Source organism: Macrotis lagotis, chromosome 2 (assembly GCF_037893015.1).
Source record: "Macrotis lagotis isolate mMagLag1 chromosome 2, bilby.v1.9.chrom.fasta, whole genome shotgun sequence".
Lineage (NCBI taxonomy): Eukaryota > Metazoa > Chordata > Mammalia > Peramelemorphia > Peramelidae > Macrotis > Macrotis lagotis.
In genome coordinates, this window is record NC_133659.1 from 38871923 (window position 1) to 38889384 (window position 17462).

The 17462-nt window shown below is 37.7% G+C and overlaps 1 long non-coding RNA gene and 1 pseudogene across 1 annotated transcript; one reads left to right on the forward strand and one right to left on the reverse strand.

Annotated features, from left to right (window-relative positions):
- Positions 1–541: 541 nt before the first annotated feature.
- Positions 542–5137, reverse strand: LOC141510972 (uncharacterized). The gene is made up of 4 exons (XR_012475215.1): positions 4972–5137; positions 4012–4107; positions 1808–1872; positions 542–1177 (listed from the first exon to the last, which is right to left on the reverse strand). It is a non-coding gene; the product is annotated as an uncharacterized LOC141510972 (long non-coding RNA).
- A 483-nt stretch (positions 5138–5620) lies between these two features.
- LOC141511850 (myc box-dependent-interacting protein 1-like) lies at positions 5621–8483 on the forward strand (annotated as a pseudogene).
- The last annotated feature ends 8979 nt before the right edge of the window (positions 8484–17462 follow it).

Below are 17462 nucleotides of genomic sequence, written 5' to 3' on the forward strand. Positions count from 1 at the left end.
TTTGAATTCCTCTGTAGTATCATATCTCATGTCCTTCAATACTTTAATGTTGATTCTGACAGGTCTTGTGTAATCATGATTGTAGTTCCTTGGTGTTTGAATTGTTTCTTTTTTGGCTGCCTTCAGTATTTTATCCTGACCTGATAATTCTGGAACTTAACTATAATATTCCTAGGAGTTTTCATTTGGGAGTCTCTTTCAGGAAATGATCAGTGGACTCTTTCAATAATAATTTTACTCTCTGATTCTAGGATAAGAAGACAATTTTCATTGATTATTTCTTGAAAGTTGTTTAGGTACTTTATTGATTATGATGTTTAGATAGTCCAATAATTATCCAATTATTTCTTCTGGATCTATTATCTAGGTCAGTTGCTTTTCCAATGAGATATTTTACATTTTCTTCTATTATTTCATTTTTAAAAATTTTACTTGTGTAATTTTTGCTTCTTCATAGAGGCATTAGCTTGCACTTGCCCAATTCTAGCTTTTAAGGAATCATCTTCAGTTAGCTTTTGTATTAGCTTTTTCATTTTCCCATTTGTATTTTTAAAGGAGTTTTCTTCAGTGGATTTTTTTTCCCAGTTGGCAATTTCTGTTTTTAAAAGGTTGTTTTCTTTTTGCATTTGCTCATTTTTAAAGTTGTTTTTTTAGTCAAATATAGTACTTCCCTTTCCAACCTGCTGAATTTCTCTTGCATTTCTTTCCCAATTTTTCTATTTGCGTTTTAAAATCCTTTCAGGACTCCTCCAAGAGATCTTTTTGGATTTGAGACCAATTAATAATCCCTTCTTGGGCTTAACATACAGCATTTTTCCTGCTGTCCTCTTCTGTGATGGTGATGTGGTCTTCCTTACCACAATAGTAGCTTTTGGTCAGGGTTTTCTCTGACCTTTTTTTTAAACTCATTTTTAATTCTGCTCCTGGCTAAGGAGTCACTGTCCCAAGCTTCTTGTGTTAAGAGAAGAGGCCTGAATACAGACTTTCTATGTTGCCTCCTGAGTGCTAGTGACTTGGTCACTACCTTGGGGTCACTTAGACAGTCACACTGGCTGCATAGGGGTCCCACCATATGCATATTGTTGAGTTCTCACAGCTGGTCTGCCAAGTCTTTGGTCCACTGAGCCAGGACCCTGGGTCTCAGTTTTTGATCTCTGGTATGGTTTTTGAACTCTCACTGTCAAAAAAAGAAAAGAAAAGAAACAAACCAACCTTTTGTGCTCTGTGGTTCTTTTCATCACCCTTAATAAAGTACTATTTAGAAAAATAATTTTGCTCTGTGAAAGTGAGTGAAAAATGCTTCTTTTTTTTTTCTTTCAAAAGTAATCAGCTTCCCTCTAATGGACAGCTGGCAGTTCTGCATAAAAGTGTAATCAACTCTGCTTTGAGAAAAAGACATACCTTTTCATTTGCTAAAAAGGGGGAAAAAAGTTTTTGGCTGAATCACTACTTATATGCCAGAGGATGATTTTCCAAGTAGATTGACCCTTTCTGTCACACCAGACACTGGCATGCAGTTAGAAAGAGCAGTTGGCATCTGGCAGGTTTTTAAGGTCACTGGATTTTCTCCATCTGGTTTCCTGTATCTCCCTTTGGGCACTTTCCTTCTCTCCCTAAATTACTACATAGTTTCTCTTCTTATCTCTCTAACCTGTAATCCTGCTATGCATAGATTTCAGTATTCTAGGGTCTTGTTTGGCATACAGATTGCTTTGAATTCACAAAAATTGCTGCAAGAAAACCTATGTTAGCATAAGTTGTTGACATCATATCTGAGGATAAGTTAGCCACTACCCTATTCTACTACCTGTTCTCTTTGTACTCTTTTGTGAGGTGCTCATAGGTCGACAGGTCCTATCCAATGTGGAGTGCCTGTGTTAGATTTAGAGAAACAGAAACAAGATTAGACTATTTGTTGATTGAGCCTTTTGACTCACTGGTTCTACATTTCTTTAATTTTTCAATTTAATAAAAATCATTATTAAGGGTCAATTAATTGGACTCTATTCTAGGTTATAGGGATACAAATACAAAATACAAACTGTCTCACTGGTATTGGATTTTACTGTGGTTGGGATAATATATAAACAGATACAAATATATACAAAATAAATTCAAAGTATTGATAAAAAGAAAGGCTTTAAAAACTGAGTTGGTGATCCATGGATGGGAGAAAGTCTTCATTTGGGATATGACAATGAAGTTGAATCTTGAAGGGATTCTGGGAATCTATACATACAAAAATATTTATAGCAGTTCTTTTTGTGATGGAAAAGAATTTGAAACTGAGAGGATGCCTATGAATTGAGGAATGGCTGAACACAAATTATGATATATGAATGTGATGGAATAATACATTTTAAGAAATGATGGAGATGAATTCAGAGAAATCTAAGAAGATATATATATATATATATATATATATAAACTAATGTGAAGAAAATGAAAAGAAACAGAAGAATGACATAAAAACAACAACATTATAAAGACAAATAAGTTTGAAAAAATTGATTGTCAGGCTCCATTTATCTATCATGTATGAATCTATCTCTTTATCTTCTATTATCTATCTATCTGACAAGGAAAATATAGAATTAGTTTTATTTGAAGTACATTTTTTTTCCTCCAAAAGGGCTGGCCTTAGTGAGGAGAGTCAATCAGTCAATAAACATTTATTAAGCACCTACTCTTTGCTGGCCATTGTGCTAAGTGGCTAGAGGTAAAGAAATCATGGTACAGCCCCTGCCTTCAAGGAGTTTACACTCTAATAAGGGAGAAGACATGCAAACAAGAATGTACAAACCAGCTATATATAGGATAAATGGGGGGGGAGTCAATAGGGAGAAAATTTCAAATTTAAGGGTGATTCAGAATTTTTTTGTGCATGAAAGGTGAAATTTTATTGGGGATTTGAAGAAAGCCAGAGAAACAAGGAGGCCTAGGTAAGGATGGAGAGTATCCCAGATCATAGGGACAGAGAGAGAGAGAGAGAGAAAATGTCATAGTTAGAAAATGGAGTGCTGTGTTTGAGATGTCCTAAGGATGTTTTTCATTGGATCACAGAGAACATGAAAAGCTACAAAATGTAAGAAAGGATAGGAATGTCTAGCTTCAGTCTGGACAGTTCTGAATGCCAAAAAGAATATTTTCCATCTAATCTTGAGAAGATAGGGAGGCACTGAAATTTACTGTGTTTGGGTTAGGGGCAGGAATGATACAATCTGATTTGTACTTTCAGAAGATTACTTTGATAATGTCATCAAAGGGAGATGGACTCCCTCCTTTTATACATTCCTCCCATTAATCTATCCACTTTTTTACATATCCTCTTATCCTATTCCATAACCCTCTAACTCATTACCCTCCTTATCCCCCCCGTTTAATCATAGAAATATACTTATATTCACATATGCACACATCCATACATAGACATATCTATACACATACTATATACATATATATACACACACACACAAGTCCATACATAGACATATCTACACCCATACTATATAAATATATATCTGTACATCCACACATAGACATATCTACATACATACTATACATATATATGTATATATGTACATGCACACACACATATGCAACTAGTTAGCACAGTAGATAGAGCACTTGGAGTCAGGGGCATAGGAGTTTAAATGTGGCCTCAGACATTTTGACACTTACTAGCTGTGTGACCTTGAGCACATCACTTAACCCTGTTGGTCTCAAATCCAGGGCCATCTCCAGTTGTCCTGATTCATATCTGGCCACTGAACCCAGATGCTTCTGGAGGAAAAAGTGAGACTGGTGCCCTAGCACCTGGTACCATTATCTCTGCACTCACCAGGGTTGTGTTAGTCCCCTCCTGACCCAGACCACATCTGGCCTGCACAACTGGGCCTGGTGTCCCTCATCAGCAGAGGCGCCCTCTCTTTCTGTGCTCAATCATTCAACTCCCCATACTTGTATGGGTGATGTAAATTCCTATGGTTGAAGTAGAGGTGGTCTCCCTACCTGACTGCTCCCAAGGTTTGCCTCTTGCTGTTTCAGGGAACTAATCTGGTGGTGTTTGTTTTTTTATTCAGACAGCCAAGTCTCAGTTTGGGATGACTATGATGTAATAAAATAGTAATTAATATAGAGAACATAAATAAGTAATAGATATAAACCAATAATGATATCTTTAAATATGAACAGATGATAGAATAAATAATAGTAACAGTTAATAACTATTTAAAAGCTTAAATAAATAAAAAACAGCTATGTAAAAGAAAATAATAATGAAAAATATACCAAAATTTCTGGGATTCAAGTAGTCCTCAGAGAAAAAAAATATCCTTTCAATTAAATATTAACAAAATATAAAGACATTAATGAATTGAGTTTACAATTAAAAATTAGACAGTAAAAAACTAAATGAATACAAATAAGGAAGTCTAGATAATTAGAACAAATATAATAAAAATCCAAATATAGAAATTATTTTAAAGAGATTTTTTTAGGGTTTTTTTTGCAAGGCAAACGGGGTTAAATGGCATGCCCAAGGCCACACAGCTAGGTAATTAGTAAGTGTCTGAGACTGGATTTGAACCTAGGTACTCCTGACTCCAGGGCCAGTGCTTTATCCACTACATCACCTAGCTGCCCCTAAAGAGTTAGGGTTTTAAAAACTAACACATAGTTCAATCTTTAGGAAAAGTGATTTATTACAAAGAGTTGGGAAAAGAAAATCACCTTTGTTACAAAATACATAGATGAAATCATAACAAACAAATGAATAAAAAGAACTAATAGTACAAGTCAAACATAGTTATATACAGCAAAACTGAGATTGTTTAAAAGTGGTATAGGTAAAAAATACCCAAGATATATAGAATATATAAAAACCAAAATTATGATAAATAAGCTAGAGAATTTAAAAAAATATAATCACAGAAAATGCAATTGACCAGGTAGTTTACTAGACCTACAAACCTTGCATTAGTCACAACAAGAGGAATTTCCTTTTATAGGGCAGAGGTGTCAGACTATGTGTCCTGGCCCTACCCTGGTCAGGTACATAATAGCAGGGATGTCTTCGGCCCTTGTTTTCTTTGGTGAAGACCAAAGGTCCTCCCAATAGATGTGGAGCCACAAGGATGCTATTCCCAGCTATGGTTCAATATTTATTGACCTAGAAATAACAAAAGAGTTCCTTGTTTTAGGGACATGAAATTCAAATGCTCAGCTTTTCTTCTCTTCAGGGAAGAGAGGCAAATTCACACACATATGAATTATCATATATGAATGAGTATTTTGAAAAATATAATTACAGAAAATGTCTAGGTTATTCAATCATGTTTGATTCTTTATGACCCCATTGTGGGTTTTTTTCTTGGCATAGATAGTGGAGCAGTTTGTCATTTCCTTCTTTAGCTTATTTTACAGATGAGGAAACTGAAGAAAATAAGGTTAAGTGACTTGCCCAGGGTCACACAGATGAAGCTTCCTGACCTGCTGCACTATCCTCTGCACTACCTAACTGCCCAGTCTTGGTCAATAATCTAAGAGGGAAGGAATTCACTTATTCCTACATATGAGATTCAATGACCCAGAGCCTATTTTTCTCTAGGGAAGATAGAGAATGGCAGTGGAGCCATCGTACCCCACTCCATCCATGCAGGTGCAGCTGTCAGGAAATTCAGCTGCAAATATGGTCAATGGTTTATAAGGTACAGGGAGGTATCAGTGGCCCAGGTCATAAATTTTGGTTAGATTCTGGTAGGAGATGACATTGTAAGAAGCTTTATTAGCCATACATTGACATTTACCACTAACAGAGTTTAATAGGGCATGTGAATAAGGTCTATTGGTTGGTACCACAAACAAGAGAGAATAGGCATCACTGTGGTTGGGGAAGGTTCCCACTCAGGGAAGTAAACAACAATATTTATGGGAAAGAAGAGCTAAAGCCTGACCATCAGCTAAGAGTGGAGAGGAGTCATGTTTGACAAGTGCTGCCCTGGGGATTTAAACAGTATTTTTATAGTGTTCTTCAGGGATTTTTACTTCCCTCCCTCCACCTCCCTGAATGCCCCCCCCCCCCACTGGGTTCCAATCTCCCACTGGAGGATAAAGAAAGGTCCACCTGATTATGCCTTTTGATAATAAAGAAGGAAGGATATGGCTACTTATCTAGATACAAAATTAGGGAAAGCCAAGTTGTGGGGGGAAGGCAGGGAATATTTAGCAAAGTAGATAGTAAATTTCCACAGAAAATTGTCAGATTTATAAGATGGACCCAAGGTCACTAAATGGAGATTTAAAAACATGAACAAAGTTCACAGTTATAACCATTTTGGGCTCTTGAGGAACTACTAAATAAAAAATACTTGTTTAGATAGATATTGATCTCATTAAAGGTGTAGTTAGTACCTGTGAGTGAAAAATTACTCTCAGAATTTAACCGAGCCCTCATCCTCTTTCTCTCCCTCTTGGACTCTGTGATGGTATCAGAGCCTCAGAGCTCTATGTAGACTTTTGCCTGCTGCTTTGGTGCCCCCCACCTCCTGGGCATAAATACACCTACCTAGATTTAATTGGCAATTAAACTAGTGGCAGGAGAAAGAAAAGAAAGGCAGGAGGACATCATTGTTGAGCAAGGCACGAAGGGAGGGAAACTAGCCAATAATGGACAGAAGAAACTTCCCCATGCACAGGGAAAGATCCTACCGAAGTTGGGGAAGGCAGATGAGACTAAGGATGAGCAGTTTGAGCAGTGTGCCCAGGACTTCAACAAACAACAGATGGAAGGGACCAGGCTGCAAAAAGATCTCTCTACCTATCTGGCTTCTATCAAAATAATGTATGAAGCCTCTAAGAAGTTTTTGGAGTGGGAAGCAAGGTGGTGCCATGGATAGTGCACCAACCGTTGAGTCAGAAGGACCTGAGTTCAAATTTTGCCTCAGACACTTAATGTTTAACTAGCTGTGTGACCTTGGGCAAGTCACGTAACCCAACATCCTTTCAAAAAAGCCAAAAAAAGAGGCTTCAGAGAGTGGGCAAGAGATGGATGAACCAGACTGGTCCAGTAGAGAGGAAGCAAACAAAATAGCAGAAAACAATGACTTGCTTTGGATGCATCACCATCACAAACTCATAGACCAGGCACTTCTGACCATGAACACTTACCTAGGCTGATTTCCTGATATCAAATCTCAAATCTTTAAGTGTGGGAGAACGTTGGTGGATTATGACAGGGCCCACCACCATTAGGAGTCTCTTTTGACTGCCAAAAAGGATGAAGCTAGAATTGCCAAGGCTGAGGAGGGGCTCATTAAAGCCCAGAAGGTATTTGAAGAGATGAATATTGACTTACAGGAAGAGTTACCATCTCTTTTGAACAGATGTTTTGGTTTCTATGGCAACACATTCCAGAGCATCACTGGCCTATGTACTGGTGAGCCTGGGCAAGCAGCGTTGGAATCAACACACTTGCTGTTAAGGCCTAACCAAGTGACAATGTCCCCACAAAAGGGAACAAGAGCCCCTCACCACCACCTCACTGGATAGAGAACTTGGGGTGAGAAAGATCAGAGTTCAAATCCCACCTCAGAGAACTGACTCTTATTAGCTGTGTGACCTTGGACAAGTCACTTAATCCTGATTGCTTCTCCTCCAGGGCATTTCCGGTTGCCCGATTCCTATCTGACCATGGATCCAGATGGCTCTGGAGGAGAAAGTGAGGTTGGTGACTTTAGCCAGTCCAGCTCCCCCTCACTCAAATCCATTTCACTTGTTTGTCATGGCATCACCCCTGATGTCATGGACTTCTTTGAGAATGAAGAACAAATAAAATATCATTATCTTCATCATAATTACCCCTGAGGTCAAAAATCATCCAGGGGTCTGAGGCAGTCAGCCTAGACACTCCCGGGGCTGCCATCCCCAAGTCGCCTCTCAACTTTGAAAAGTTCCACCAGTCCCATCACCTCCCAAGCACACTCCATCTGAGGACATCAACCAGGAACACATTATCAGTTTGTGTGATACCAATTTTGTCTGCAAGGTCAGTGTGACCATCCCTTCAGACCCAGGAGATGTGACAGAAGTGGGAAGGATGAAACCAGTGGCAGTAGCTCAAGGAGCCAATGAGACGGTGGCAAATGAGGGGGGCCTCTATTTCCCTACCTTCTGTGGTGGTTGAGACCTTCCCAGCCACTGTGACTGGAACTGTGGAGGGTAGGCCTCCCTCTAAGGGGTCTAACTGGCCCCCGGCATTCATGTTCAAGGTCCAGGCCCAGCATGACTACACAGTCACTGACAGTGATGAACTACAGCTGAAGGCTGGCGATATGGTGCTGGGGATTCTGTTTGAGAGTCCAGAGGAGCAGGATGAAGGCTGGTCCTGGCTGATGGGTGTAAAGGGGAGTGACTGGCAGCAGCATAATTTGCTGAAGAGAAGCCGAGGTGTTTTTCCTGAGAACTTCACAGAGAGGGTCCAGTGAGAGCTGGAGCTGTTGCTTTTCTTTCAAGTGGAGTGAAACCAATCTTTTTTTCCTTTCAAAAATCTGTGTCTATCTGGGTTTTTTCCTTTTCTTTTTTTCTGTTGGGGAGAAAAACAGAAAGAAAAACAAGGAGAAAGAAGAAGATCAGAAGCCACAAAACATAATGAATGACAGTCAAAATTCGAATTTATCAGAATGTTTTAAAAGTGTTATTTTGCAACTGGTGAATCCCTGTAGTTGAGTCCCAGGGCTGAGATACCCCTCCTCAGCTCTCAGTAGCAGGTGATCCTTGATCAGGGAACAGTCACCTGGCTGGGAGGAGAGTGACCTTGTTGGATACAAACAACAGGGGATACGCAAACCATATGCTTTCCAAGCACTGTGGTCCATCTCAGGGTGAAGGGTGTACACCCACTGCCCCAGCAGCTGCTATTAGCATAGGTGTTTACAAGCAGCCCCTCCCTCCTCTCATCATAGCTCCAAAGATCCTTCTCCAGCCCCACTGACCAGGACGTTTGTTGTGCTGTTTGACAATAAATCTAGTGCATAATGTTAAATGGAAAAAATGCCACCATAAAACTATAAGAAAAAAGCCAAATCAACTAACCCCTTCCCCCCCAAATATTAACTGATATAGAATGAAGAATTGCCAAATGCTTTTTATGATGAAATTATTGCTCTAATACATAAGTTAGGGAAGAACAAAGACAGTGAATTATAGACAAATAGTTTTTGCATTGATAAAATACACATGGAATGATATAGAAACGGCACTATCACTGAAAATATTATTGATTTTGGAAAAATTAAACTTCTATCCAAAATGTGAGAATTCAGAATTAGGCTAATAAATAATATAACTAATTATATCAAATAGAAACTGATTCCAAACCACAAGGTTATTAGCTGCAGTTACAGAAAAGTATCTTTGTTTAAAAACATACACAAATACACACACACACACACACATACCCCTTTACTCTATATATAGAAAGGTCATATTTCACTATGAAACATGTGTATAATATTTATATTTAAGTAAATGGTTATCTCTCTCTGGAAATATATGAATACAAAGATATCAAACAAAAAACTAGTATTATTTTTAACAAGGAAATATGGGACACTTTTACAATAAATAAGTATAAGACATAATGCAAGGATGTTCCCTTTCTGTACTATTATGTTATGTTATTCTCGAATTAATACCAAAAAAATCCCAGAGAAAAGAAAGACATGATTACTGGGTAAGTGGAGACAAAATGAAACCTCAAGACAACATGAGGGTTTACTTAGCAATTGTAGGAAAGTAGCAAAGAAGCTGATTGAGGCATCAGCTTCAGCAAATGAGTTAATCATGTATTTATTAAGTGCCTATTAGCTGTCAGCCTTAGCATTAGTGTAACAAAGCAAAAGTGATGTAGTTCCTGCCTACAAGGAATATACAAAGTGAATACATGGTGGAGGAAGGGAGGCCCTACAAATTGGGGGTTCAGGAAAGGGCTCACCTAGGAGGTGGTCTTTCAGCTAAGACTGAAAATTAGCAACGTGTTCATTGATACAGAGGTGAGCAGAGAGGTAATGCTGCGCAAAGGTGTGTTGGTGGCTATGTGAATAGAGAAGCCACTGACAGAAAGAGGTGGTGCGAAGGGAGGATAAGAGGGGCTAGAGAAATGAAAATATATGTGGGGTGGAGGAGAAGGAATTGATGTGAATCTGATGAGAAAGAGAATGGTGTCTTTGAAAGGCAATCAGGAAGTACCAAATCTGGGATATTACAAAGTCACTTTGATTGGACAATGTAATGCAGGATGGGAAGGATTCTATAATGAACTGGAAAGACAGATTGGAAGCAGGTTGTGAAAAGCTTCAATTGGTCCTTAGAGGGATTTGTACTTGGACCTGGAAGCAATCGGGCACCACTAGGGACTAGTGAGCAGGGGAAAGAGACGGTAAGAGCTAGGTTTGTTGGGGGCTTTATGAATAGAGAGGCCACTGACAGAAAGAGGTGGTGCGAAGCTAGGATAAGTGGGGTTAGAGAAATGAAAATGTATGTGGGGTAAAAGGCAAAGGAATAGATGTGAATCTGATGCCTCTTTGAGAGGCAATCAGGAAGTCTAACGAATTCTTTTACAGGCATGTTGAGTTTGAAATGCCTCCAAAGTGTGAATATTAAAATGTCAGATAGGGAGGTTTGGGTTGGGGTGGAAGGTCAGCAGAAAGGGCTGATAATTCTAGATATATGTGTGTATTTGAACATACCTGTGTGCATTTTTGTACATGTGTGAGTGCATTTACATTACATATGTGTTTATATATAGTACACACATACTATATATTATAGATATATAAAAATATATAATATAAAGGCTATATGTTTCTCTTTTTGTTTGTCCTTTCTGAAAGAGAAAAATGACATCAAGAATGAATCAAATGTTTTAGACAGCACATAATTTGAGGGACTATATTCAGGCCAACTTTCACTATATGCTATATTCTTCCTCCTTTCCTATCTTTAGGTACCAGTGAAGATGCCAGAGAATGTATCCAGAAGTTCTTTCTAAAAAGGAAATATTTCATCTCTGCCCCACCTTTGCCTCAAAAAGCTTGGGAAACTTCATGATGATGAACATGATGGTGACTTTGTGGAAAGTGCTTGAAACTTCTGCAATTACATCTCCAGTGACACTAAAAACAAGACCCTCTGGAGACACGGTCAATGGGCCTCATGAGTCTCCTTCTCATGAGTATGTCCCATGTCTCCTCAGGGTACTTGTAGGATACATTAGATTAAAGTAGAAATTCTAGTACAACCAAGGACAAAGGCAATGAATCTTCTGCACCAGATCCCACATTTGTCAGAGTTTTTGTACCAAAACATCTTTCTTTTACTTGATTCCTAGCATTCTTGTTGCTTCCTGTTCTATCAGGAAAATCACTTTCTGAGAAGCAAAATGAACTGCCCCCCCCCCCCCAAGAATAAATATAAAGCCTCAGTCCTAACCTAGACTGTTCTGCCATTCTCCTGATTGCTCCATTTGTCTTCCCTCTATAGGTCTAAGGAAACCTGGTACTGACATATGTAGAGAACATCACCAGTGGATGGCAAACTCAGTCTTGGCACTAGCTCAGCAGTTCAAGTGGCCCTTACACTCTATAAGAGATGATGGGACAGGAGGTACACTTCCCCGGGGAAACCATTCAAGAACTCTAGACATACTCATCATCTGTAAAACAGAAGCCCTTCAAGTCTTCATCAAAGACTTTCAAAGCTTTCGAGGATATGAACTAGAAATTTCAAACAGCTTTGAAAGTACCTCTATTATTTTCTGACTTTGTCATGAAATCTACTTCTATTTAATTTGAAAACTTAGATATCTGTATTATGATCCTGATACCTCATTTTCACTGCTACCATTAACCAAAAGACCTGGAATTTTTACGCGCTTGGCAGATCTAGCATAATATGATTATCCAGTACATTATTTTAAAGTCTTGAGTATTTAAAAGTTATATATGAACAGTCCACTTGAGGCTTTTGGTCTACAAAAGGGTAGTGAGAAAGGCTTTCTGGGAATTTGGATAAAGACACGCATATTCTTTATATATTGAAAAATCCGATAAAAGTTCATTTCAGGTTAATGGATGAGAGGACAGATTTGCCTCTACACAAGCATAGAGACAACAGGTTTTGGTTCTAAGGGGCACCTGGAATTTTATTTCTTAAAATTTATTTTATTTTTCATTTATGAAATAAAAAAATTTCTATAATATAGCATAATGAAAAAAGATGATTGCCCAGGAAACTGCAAAATTCTCATTTTTCCCTTATTATCTTCCTTTTCCCTGCTGCCTAAGAGATGGCTTCCATTAGACACAAATCGATATAGGTATGTAAAATTATTCTATACATACTTCTTTTTAGCAGTTCTTTCTATGGATGCAGATGCTTTCCTTTATATGTTCTTTATTTTTAATTTGTGTATATCTAATAGTTGAAATGATTATTTTGCTCAAATTCATTCTTAAAATAATATTGCAGTTACTATATTTAAATATATATATATATATATTTATTATGTTCTCTTGGTTCTGTTCCTTTGGTCGTCATTCTTTCATGGCAGTTTTTCCATAGTTTTCTAAGATCACTGATCTCATCATCACAGCAATAGTTTGTCACAATCATATACCACAATCTGACATTTTCTTAAGGGAAATTTTCTGAAGGAAAATATGCTAACAATTAAAATTACTTAAAAGTAATTCATTAGATCTTTACAAGGAAAGGTTAAACAAATAGCTTGGGTGACATAGAGCATGGGGTAGATTAAATGACCCCTGAAGTCCTTTTGAATTCAAAATTGTGATCTTTTTTAAGTTTTTTTTTTGTAAGGCAAATAGGGTTAAGTGGCTTGTCCAAGGCCACACAGCTAGGTAATTGTTAAGTGTCTGAGGCCGGATTTGAACTCAGGTCCTCCTGACTCCAGGGCTGGTGCTCTATCCACTGCACCACCTAGCCAGCCCTTATGTGATCTTTTTGTATCTCTTATGTATTACTTTTTTTCTTTAGTCTTTTTGATTATTGTATAATGATATAAAATAATTTTTCTTTAATCACTCCAGAGATTCAGCTAGAAGCAATTTAGATGATGTCTGTAAGCAAAATGAAAGACAGTCTCTAGACCAGTGCACAGTTTTGCTTCAGGATATTTTCAGTTCTCTGGAGGAAGCAATGAAGCAGAAAGCTTTCTCAACACCAGGGGGACTATGGCATCTTTCTTCAGAAGAAGCAGTAGCTCATAGAGAAGTACAAGCAACAATTCAAAGCTTCCCTTTGACCATACTATAGGATTACAGATTCGGAGGAGCCCGAAAACTTTAAGGGTCTGTCCCAAGCCTCAAGGTGAATAGTTAATAGTACTGTCATTTAGTGTGATGTACAAGTAAGCCTTTACTTTATGCCTATATCACTGTTTCCTGTTTCAAATTCATTGTCTATCTCGCAGGCGGACAAGACTGAAACAATACTTCAAGTCAAAGGAAACTAGAGAGGATACAATTAACCAGACCGACCAAACTCTTATACAAAAAGAAAAAGAGAGGGAGGGTAAGAAATACATGAGAGAGACTCTGCCCTGAGTAATCCTGAGAATTGTGGCCTCTGATTTCAGAAATGTTATTTAAGATGAATTGATGTCCTTGAGAGCACTTGAATTCAAGAGAGATTCCTTTTGTGCTTCTTAAATGTTTGTCTCTCTGTAACTAGGGACAGAAGGCTACAGGGAATAGGGGAGCAAGGGGAAGGGGGCAACCTGCTACTTCTCGTTGTTGTTTATTGTTCAGTCATTTCAGTTGTGTCCAGCTCTTCCTGACCCCATTGGGGGTTTTCTAGGCAAAGCTTTGTGACTTTCTACTTCTTTCTCCAGTTCATCCTTCAGATGAGGAAACTGAGGCAAGCAGGGTTAAGCAATTTGCTTTTGAACATGATTACACTGCTAGTAAGTGTCTGAATCCAGATTTGAATTCAGGTCTTCCTGATTCCAGGCCTTATGCTCAATGCATTACCCCACTTAGCTGCCCTATCTACCTCTAGTTAAATTTGTATAATTCTTCCTTTTCAGAGCAATAGAGGAAAGCACAAGCTGCTGTAGATGCTGCAAGAGAGTTGGAAATACTGCTAAGGAGGCAAGAGCAGATGAAGTTGGAAGGCAAAAAGAGAAAAAAAAGAGCACAAATGTGGAAGCCCAAAGGAGAAGGGGAGAAGGTTGAAGGGGAGAGAGAGAGAGAGAGAGAGAGAGAGAGAGAGAGAGAGAGAGAGAGAAGTGTAAACTAGGAGACAGTATTAAATTACCCCAGTGCAACATCTATCACTCTTCCCCATTACCCTGTAAATGGAGATTACTCAATTACAACACATTTCCCATCTTTATTAATCTGTTTTACAAACACTTATTAAGCACCTACTCTCTATAGCTACCACGTCAGTCTCTGGAGATGGGGTGGAAGAGACATAAAAGGAAAGGCGGAAGGAAGAAAAGGAAGGGAGGAAGAAGGGAAACAGAGAATGATGGAAGTAAAGAAGAAGAGAAAGGATAGAAATGAGAAGAGGAAGGGGAGGAAAAGAAAACTTAAGGAAGGAAAGAGAGAAGGAAGGGAACAGAGGTAGGAAGTACAGAGAAAAAAGGCCTGGGAAGGAGCTGAAGGAGGAAAGGGAGGGAAGAAGGGAAGAAGTGAGGAAGAAAGAAAGAAAAGATGAAGGAAAAAGGGAGAGAGGAATGGAAGAAGAGTAGGGAAAAACAGGAAGAGAGGGAGAAAGGAAAGAAGGTAGGAAAGAAGGGAATAGGGATAGAGAGAAGGAGGAGGGAAAGGAGGAAAGGGAAGATAAAATTCAGAGCATTCAAGGAATTATTTTTTTTGCTGAACTTACAGAGCTCCTTTCTTACCACTTCTTGAACACTTAGATTTATTGCCTTATTTTGTTAATTTTCTTTGTTTTCTTGTTTTCTTTCACAGAGATTGGCAAAGCAATTTGTACATTCATATATTCAATGAAGAAAGATATCAAGTAACTAGAAATTAAGGAAGTCACTAAGAAATTCAGGAGAATGTAACTTCCCTGAAGGCAGGAATAGTTACTGTTTTTTTTTAAATCCCACCACCTAGAACCTAGTAGTAGTGCTTAATTGGCTTAAATTTGTATTGCCATTTCTAGGAAAGGTGCCCCTCTGATTTCACCTAAACCTGCTCTGCTGAATACCCTCTTGTTCTCATTTCTCTCCAAAAACAAGCCCATTTACTCTAGGAACAGCCAATGAGGGCAAATGTTGAACATCAAAATTAGATCTAGAAGTTCTAGGTCTACTTCCATAACAATGACTCATAAATTGACTGTATTATATTGTGAAGTAAGAAGGTCACCATTTCACTCACCCATAGTTTCAGTGTCATTTAACTGGGAAATGTTTATCCTTGGGACAGTACATGATTAGAAGCTAAGCATGAAGGGGAACTTTCATAACCAAATCTCCTGAAAGATTCTTAGCCAAAGAAAGGACACAGATTTTAAAAGATGAAATAAATAATTTGATTGTCTGGAATTGAAAAGCTTTTGCAGGGGCAGCTAGGGTGCACTGGATAGAGCACCTATCATGGAGTCAGAAGGATCTATATAATTGTAAGACTATATGATTAAAGATATCTCAGAAAGCATTTGTCAAACCCTGGCACAAAGGTTGTGCCTTTTTCACAATATCTCTGCCAAGTAAGTGGTGAATTAGTAATGGTATATGAATGTCATAGAATATACTATTGTGCTGTAAGAAGTGACAAAGAGAATGGTTTTAAGACAAACCTGGGTTTTACAAACTGATTCAAAGTGAAGTGAGTAGAATCAGGGGAACATTGTAGAGAATAACAATAATATTATAATAATGATCAACTGTGAAAAATTTACTCTCATCAAGACAATGAAGCAAGACAATTCCAAAAAACCCATGATGGAAATTTCTATCTATTTCCAGAGAGGGAACTGGTGAACTCTGAACACAAATGGAAATTGTCTAATCTGATTTTCTTTAATTTGGAATTAATATTCCTGATTTATATTTCTGATTTAAAATTGGTCTATAAATCACTGGTTGGGGTCTGTAAGTTTGGAATGTACATCTGAATGCTCTCTTTTGCTCTGGTCAGGAATTGTGTCCTTATCAATAGAGACCTAAAGGCAGACACTGCCTCTCTATCTCATTAACCTATTTCCTGGGATTGATATGTATTCTTGTAATTTTGAGTTTTTATAGTTGTGGAAAGACAATGAGATAAATAGGCTAAGTTTAGTGGGAGTTGATCTGTGTCCCCAGAATAGGATATAATGGTCTTCCTTCTAACCCTAATTCTTATTTGTTTAATACAATGGAACAGTCTTTGTAAAATAGGATACAGCTATACTTCTATGTAAGATGTGCAATCTTATTGGTTAACTGCCAAAATTTATATGGTTCTTTTTGTAAATCTTATATTGATTATTCATTTACTTCAGTTCCCTGTATCTATAAGGATGCCATTCACCTATGGGTTATTGATAAGATCCTAGAGAATAAAATTTCATTTATAAAACTAACTCTGTTGTTTCATTTTTACCCTAAGAAAATTATGGTTAAAAAAGCATACTTTTGGGGCAGCTAGGTGGTGCAGAGCATAGAACACCAGTCAGGAGAACATGAGTTCAAATCCAGCCTTAGTCACTTAATAATTATTTAGCTGTGTGGCCTTTGGCAAGTCACTTAACCCCATTGCCTTAAAAAAAAACCAAAAAAGCATACTTTTTTCACTTTTTCTTCCTTTTTTTTTGCAATATGGCTAACACGGAGGAATTTTTTATATGATTCACATGCATAGTTGGCATCATATTGCTTATGTTAATAGGTAGGGGGAAGAACTACAGGAATAAAGAATTTAGAATTTTAAAAACTGAATTAAAAATCTATTGAGAAATTTTCAAAATAAATTTTGTCAATGGATTGTGTTAGTTCCTCATATATCTTGAATATAAAACCTTTATCAGAGATATTCAAAATAAAAAAGATTCCTTATGAATTGTTTCACTTATTATACTAGATTTATCAATCTTTTTATGTGTGAAAGCTTTTATAAAAATTTTTTTATTTATTTAAGGCAGTGGGGTTAAGTGACTTGCTCAAGGTCACACAGCTAGGTAATATTATTAAAAGCCTGAGGCTGGATTTAAACTCAGATCCTTCTTACTTCAGGTGCTGCACCTTAGCTGTCCCTGCAAAAGCTTTTCAATTCCAGGCAATCAAATTATTTATTTCATCCTTTGAAATCTCTGTGTGCTTTCTTTGGCTAAGAATCTTTCGGTAGATTTGGTTATGAAAGTTCCCCTTCGTGGTAAGCTTCTAATTTTTTTTCTTTACTTATATCCATTTTTAATTTATTATATAATAAAGTGTAGGTTGATAT